Source organism: Mus caroli, chromosome 1 (genome assembly GCF_900094665.2).
Source record: "Mus caroli chromosome 1, CAROLI_EIJ_v1.1, whole genome shotgun sequence".
Classification (NCBI taxonomy): domain Eukaryota; kingdom Metazoa; phylum Chordata; class Mammalia; order Rodentia; family Muridae; genus Mus; species Mus caroli.
Genome location: NC_034570.1, coordinates 1,514,548 through 1,521,832, shown reverse-complemented (window position 1 = coordinate 1,521,832; position 7,285 = coordinate 1,514,548). Strand labels below are relative to the sequence as shown.

Here is a 7,285-nt window from a genome sequence, read left to right as displayed (position 1 = left end):
TCAACAAATCTCAATGAGAAATAGTAGACGGTTACTATTTTACAGATGGAAGAAGAAATGCATAGAATACTTGAACAACAAAACCAAGGGCAGCTGGGGAAATTGGATGCCAGGGTAATTCCCTCCTTTTCAAAGGGTCTAACATAAGGAACTCAAGGCATCCTTCCACACCTGGTCCTCTTTCAGGCAGGCACTCTCACTGTGGGACCTTAGAAAAGTATTATCAAGATCCTCCATCCCAGACAGAATGAAAAGGCAAAGAACACAGAGCATTCACACAGCACCAAGAAACATCTTCTGCTCTGTTGAAAGAGTCAAGAGGCACTGTCCAAACTCTTGCTTCAGGTCATCACCTGCTTCACTTAGGAAGTGATATATCATGGAGAGATGATTTCCAGGTGAGACTGCTATCCAGGGCCTCCTTAATAGACACTTACAGTAAGCTTCTTACTATTCTCTTATGCATAGTACAAGGATCTCACATGATGCAGAAATCAAGAACTATAGCTAGTAGCTGCATGCTTATAGGTATGTTATTTTAGGCCAGGAACTAAAAATCCATCCAGTGGTGTTCACCGAGCAGCACACATAATAAACTCTGAATGAGACAAAGACTGGCATGTCTCCTGCTCAAGGATGACGTGCAACTTCATGAAGCATTAAAAGTAAAATCCATGCAGTGATTACTATCCATTTCAGGTTTAGTTAAACAAAACCAACCTCTTACAAGTAACTGAAGACAGTCTTTAAGTTCCTTTTAAAAATTGAGATTTCAAACCATCACATATTTGTACAAAATCCTCTGAGCATCTTCTGTGTGTGGTGTGTCCTTGTAGCTCCAAATGTGGCTTTGTAGGAAGGTAGGAGGCTCGAGTAGGCAGTTCCCCAGTCTGCTTTTCCTGTGTCATCTTTCTGTAAACAATTGCAGTAGTCTTTATATTTTATCAAAATCAGAGCAAGGACAAAGTTTTCCAATATCTCCAAACTTGGTCAGGGCATCTGTGGTGTGTGCCGGCAGCCCAGACATGGTGTATGTGCAGAGCAGCCCAGAGGAGGGTGGCTGAATCTAAGGCTGAAAATGAAGGGAGAGACCTGGAACTCTCACTTGCATCTGCAACAATGGGTCATTGTTAGGCCTGAGCTCTGTCAAACAATGGCCTTGATAGGACAAAATACCTATTGAGAAGGATAGCTTTGCACCCTGGTACTTCAGGCAGCCCAGCTTGTTCCAGCTGTGTGCACGTGTGTGTGTGTGTGTGTATGTGTGTGTGTGTGTTTGATCATTGGACCTACCTGCCAAACCCCCAATAACTTCACATCTTTGCACTTCTGGTGGTTCTCAGTTGGCCTCATTCCATGAAATGCAGCATTTGTAGCAGTCTTTATCTTTTTACATTCCTCTTTAGTAGGTCATAGTGTTTAAAAACGAAGAAAGCTTTCAGACCTTATACTTACACAAATGAGCATAACCTCCTGTTAATAAGTAATAGATTCATCACCTAAAGCTTCAGTGGTTTGGCAACTTAAAGCACAGCAAAGCTTTTCCTGGCTGTGTTAAAATGGGGAGTACATTGTGACCTCAAGGCAGGTCAGCTTCAATGTGCTTGCTCCCCAGTTTCTCCAAGCTTATGAGACTCCAGGCCAAGCAACTGATGGTATTAGATGAAGAGTCTTAGTCTTTTCATCTCATAGAGGAACATATTGATCTGAATTTTCCAAAGAATTTAATCTACCAGAAAGAGAGGCTTCTTAAAAGGCTTGTAGCATAAACCTGAACACAGTTATTGATATCTAGAGTTATACTTTTTTACAAGACCATTTTTGCAGTTGTTTTTTTAAAGGTGATATGTGCACTATACTGGCAAATAAATAATATTTTTAAAGTATAGTGTATATATTTACTGTTTATTGGAACAACATATGTGAACAATGACATGAGTTGTAGCTAAAAACAAAGACTCATATTTGATAATAAACTAAAGAAATTCATCTTTTTAAAAATCTTTGTTTAACTAAGTGTTTTCTTGGAATGACAACTTATTTTATAACTCTGGATGGTAATTGGTCGAGTGCATTTTGCCCCACTGTTGCAAACCATATTATTTATGGCATATTCTTAGTGATGACCAAACTGGAGTCTCAGCCTGACCTGCAGGGCCCTCGGAATGCACAGTGAAGGCTCCAAGAGTAGGATCACTTTTTCTACTTCCTGTGAAGTTACAAGGAATGAGGTGAAAAACACAAGTTAGTCTATTCCTGAAAATGCCTTCCAAGCATGATCTCTAGCTGCCTGAGCATCAGATCTTCATCCCTCATGGAAGGGCCAATGATGATATAAATGCTAACTGAAATGCCCATGTCAGGCAGTAGAGTTTCCTCAGCTCTGGGCTCTAAAGGTTCATTCTTCCTGTTACAGCAACTATTGAGTCTAAAATGTGCTTAGTAGGCGCCCAGGCATCGGGAAGGGTCATCCTCATAGTGCAGGTGCTTGCTCTTTCAGTATTTTACATGTATTTTTTCATTCAATTGTCACAATTTAGTCATCTCCCTCTTATGCTGAAAAGACACACTGAGAAGCCAGATTTATGTTTAGTTACCCATTTTGTAAATAGCAGAGCCAAGATGATAATTTCTCTCTCAGAATGCCATAGGCACTGAAAAATACCTGCAAATACATTTTACATATTTTTGTCTCCTAAGCAAATAAGATAGGTGTAATTAAGAATCATTAAAACATATTTTTTCTGGAAAAAATCAAAGAGTTTAGTTTTTCTAAATCTGACTTATGAAAGATATAAAAGGGCATTTTCTAGGGAATGTCTAAGCTTTGCTGGTGAGTTATGCTCCTTGTCTGTTCTTCCAGGCACTTCCTGAACCCATGGTGGACCCTGCTCCTTCCCCTCCCTGTTAATAATGAATCCTTCCATTTCTTGCCTTTTATATGAAGTATTTGGAACTTGGGGCTGAAGAGTTGGCTGAGTGGGTAGTGCTTGCTGTGCAGGTATGAGAGCTTGAGTATGAATTCCCAGCACCAACATAAAGGTTGGGTGTGTGTTTTATATATGTGACCTCGGTACTGACGAAACAGAGACTGGAAAACCCTGGGGACTTGTAGAAATGCCAAACTTCATGCTGTGTGAGTGCCCTGTCTACAAAAGGTTGGTCAAGAAATTTCTGCAGATGCATGGCATACAGTTTCTTTCACTTCATCCCCATCAACTTTCAAGCAGTAACTATGGTCTTTGAACTTTTTACTTGAACAGTGTGGAGATTCTGGTCTGTAACTTGACTATTGAAAGGCATGTTCTGTTGCTGTGAAAAAACACTGACCAAATAAACTTGTGTGTGTGTGTGTGTGAATTTGGCTCATACTTCCATATCACAGTCAATCATCAAGAGAAGCCGAAAGCCAAAGCAGGAACTCAAGGCAGGAACATGAGGACAAGAACTATAGCAAAGACCGTGTAGGAGCAGAGCTTACTGGCTTGCTCCCTGGGGCTTGTTTATCAACTCCAGGACCATTTGACTAGGAAGGGTACCTCCCACTGTTGTCGGGACACTTCCATGTCTCTCTGTCAATGATCAATCAAGAAAATGGCCCAAAGACATGCCCACAAGCCTCATCAAGATGGTTCTTCAACTGAAGGTCCTTATTCTCATGCATGTCAAGTTGACACAAAGCTAATCAGGGCCAACACTCAAATCTTATGTTTAGGGAAATAAGGAAATAGACTTGGGAGAACACAAGATCAGATATAGGGAACTTGTTCAGTCTGAGCCTGTAAGGAAGAAACATGGGATCCTTTCCTAGGTAGAACAATAAGTGTTCATCAAACAAATAGTACTCTTATACCCTACCAGGGCTTAGATGTCTCTTATTCACTTATCATTGGAAGCCACATATTTGTGCACAAATGCACTTGTGAAGCAAAGGGTGCACATGAAGTGTTTGACTAATAGTGAGTAGATTTTTGACCCTGCTGTTCTGTTATAAGACCACAAAGACTGTTGGTTAATTTTCTGGGCAACTAACTACTCTGGCCCAAACCATAATCATAATGAAGGGGGCATGGAGAATTATGGACTGGGTTGTCCTGAAGATGACCTGTGTTTTGCCTAGAAAGAGTCAAAGCTTAGGGTGTGACCTTTCTGAGGTTCTGTCATGGATGAACCAGTCTTTCATGATCTAAGCTGCCTACATTTGCTCAACTTTCTATTTACTATGTCCCCTTAAAAATAAAGTGTTGTCACTTCCATTAGACATGTTGTGGTATGGTTCTAGTTATTTTTGAGAAGGGCAGGAAAGAAGAATTATGATTTGGTATGGAGGCACACACATGTATATAGAGGGCCAGATAGTTACTCTTTCATACCAAATGGGTCATGTGTTCTCTCTACTTCTCTGTTTTGTTAGTTAATTAGTTAGTTAGTTAGTTAGTTAGTTAGTTAGTTTAAGTATGTAGCCCTGGCTGTTCTGGAACTTGCTATGTAGTCTACCCTTAAACTCACAGAGATCTGTCTGTCATTGCTTCCCTTTGGCTGGGATTAAAGATGAGTGTCATCAGGCCTGGCTTGGCATTCTTTCTTATGTCTATTCCAGTCTGTTATTGTGGTTTGAAAGTGGTGATAGCTAATATATAGAGAAATCACAGTGGCTGGGTAGACTTTGTTATGGAAGCTGAACTATGTGTTTGTGTTCATGGATGTGCCTGTACATGAGAAGGTCACAGGTTGGTGATTAGTTATGCTTCATCTTTTTTTTTTTTTTTTGAGACAAAATCTCTCACTGAACCGGAAGCTCACTCCCCATGGGTCCTCTTGTCTACATTCCAGGATTACAGGTGTGTACTGATGTGCCCACCTTTTTATGTGGGTGCTGAAGTTTGTACACAATGTACTTTACCAGACTATCAACCTTCCCAGCCTCAGGATGCTGAAATTTTGAGATCACATAAATTTGGAGGTTTCACAGAATTTTCCTTCAGATACTTTCAACCATCTACGAAAGAGCAAATCTTAGCTTGTTCATCGTTCAGCAGTCACCAAGTGGCTGGTCTGGTCTGTGGGCTTCAGTTTCCAAGGTGTGGTCTAGTGTGAAAAAGAACCAGGGTGACAGTATTGTATTTTGGGTTTGGAGGAGTATGTTGGTCGGAGCAAGGGTAACAGGTAGTACCTAGAAAGAGAAGACTTCTGAGGATATGGGTTCCTGGAAAAGTTCCAGGATGTGCCAGGAGACTGTGGAAGAAGGTGCTCTTGAGGAACAGTCTATTTTGGAGACAGAGGATAGAAAATAAAGGAACAGAAATAAGAAGAAAATAATCAGGGGTTAGGAAGAGAAAAATAAGTCTGGGTTTGGATTGTTAAATTTGTAAAAAAGCAAAAACCAAACCAAACCAAACCAAACCAAACCAAACCAACCAACCAACTAACAAACAATCAAACAGAAAAAGAAAGGAAGAAAGGAAGAAAGAGAAAGAAAAAAGAAAATACCCAAACTCCCAAACCTTGGAGAGAACGATTAGATCTAAAGACACAGGTTTGAGTATCAAGTTGTATCAAGTACAAAAGCCAGAAATTACAATAAAACCTAAGGGATGTAATCTCCCATCTAAAGAAAATAATAAAGTTATGATGCAGCATCAAATATGAGGCATAAAATCAAACACAACTAACTTTAGTTTTTAACCCAAATGACACTCTTAAACATTATTTTATAAAAGTCCTCCAGATAAATGCCTGGGAATGACAATGGGTTGTGTCCTAATGAAGTCAAGAATCATACCTTAACTCCTGGACCAGACTTCTGATTGTCTCTGCTCTTGGTTGTGCAGCTCTCTGGAAGCCCTACTTGATTCTGCCACCCAGTCCTACAGAAATGACTACCGAGTTATTGCTGAGCTGGGGAAAGAGCACAACTTGAAATACATAATAGGCTCACACCTATAATTCCAGTACTTGGGAGGCTGAGGCATATATGTATTTTGAGTTCAAGGGTAGCTTTGGCCATAGAATGAGACCCTGTCCTGAAAAAATGATAAAGCAGCTGAAAATTCAAAGTACCGTTTCTGAAGAATGTGGACTGCTCTTCTTCTAAAATTGAAAAGATGTAAGTTGAAAAATGAGTTAGAGGCTATTAGTTCATATAAAAGTAGATATTTGACACCTGGTCCTGGATCTCTCATAGACTAGTCTGTACAGGTGAGAGTGCGGACTACAGAAGCTACACAGCTTCTGGGACAGGCCCTGTTTTGGGCCTTCATCTTTGGCCAGGAGGCAGGTCCGAACACCAGATATCTGTGCACCTTCCCTGCAAGAGGAGAGCTTGCCTGCAGACAGTACTCTGACCACTGAAACTCAGGAGAGAGCTTGTCTCCCAGGTCTGCTGACAGGGGCAAACAGAATCACAGGAGGAATAAGCTCCAACTAGAGACAACTATAACAACTATCTCCAGAGATTACCAGATGGCAAAAGGCAAATGTAAGAATCTTACTAAAAGTGTCTGGCTCCTGCTCTCACAGCCATTGCAGTACATTGAGCTCCATAGAGACAGCATGGGGGCAAGTGTGAGCTGGACGGGCACTGGGCGACTCTGTGCCTCCGGGAGGAAAATCAACTAAACATGGGCAAAGGAGATCCTAAGAAGCCAAGAGGCAAAATGTCCTCATATGCATTCTTTGTGCAAACTTGCCGGGAGGAGCACAAGAAGAAGCACCTGGATGCTTCTGTCAACTTCTCAGAGTTCTCCAGAAGTGCTCAGAGGGGTAGAAGATCATGTCTGCTAAAGAAAAGGGGAAATTTGAAGATATGGCAAAGGCTGACAAGGCTCGATATGAAAGAGAAATGAAAACCTACATCCCCCCAAAGGGGAGACCAAAAAGAAGTTCAAGGACCCCAATGCACCCAAGAGGCCTCCTTTGGCCTTCTTCTTGTTCTGTTCTGAGTACCACCCCAAAATCAAAGGCGAGAATCCTGGCTTATCCATTGGTGATGTTGCATAGAAACTAGGAGAGATGTGGAACAACACTGCAGCAGATGACAAGCAGCCCTATGAGAAGAAAGCTGCCAAGCTGAAGGAGAAGTACGAGAAGGATATTCTGCCTACAGAGCTAAAGGAAAACCTGATGCAGTGAAAAAGGGGGTGGTCAAGGCTGAAAAGAGCAAGAAAAAGAAGGAAGAGGAAGATGATGAGGAAGATGAAGATGAGGAAGAGGAGGAAGAGGAAGATGAAGATGAAGAAGATGATGATGAATAAGTTGGTTCTAGTGGAGTTTTTTTTCTTGTCTA

The 7,285-nt window shown here is 41.2% G+C and overlaps 1 non-coding gene across 1 annotated transcript; it reads left to right on the top strand.

Moving 5' to 3' along the window:
- The first annotated feature begins 568 nt into the window (after positions 1–568).
- On the top strand, positions 569–671 carry LOC115032394. The gene has a single exon (XR_003838071.1). It is a non-coding gene; the product is annotated as a U6 spliceosomal RNA (small nuclear RNA).
- Positions 672–7,285: the final 6,614 nt, after the last annotated feature.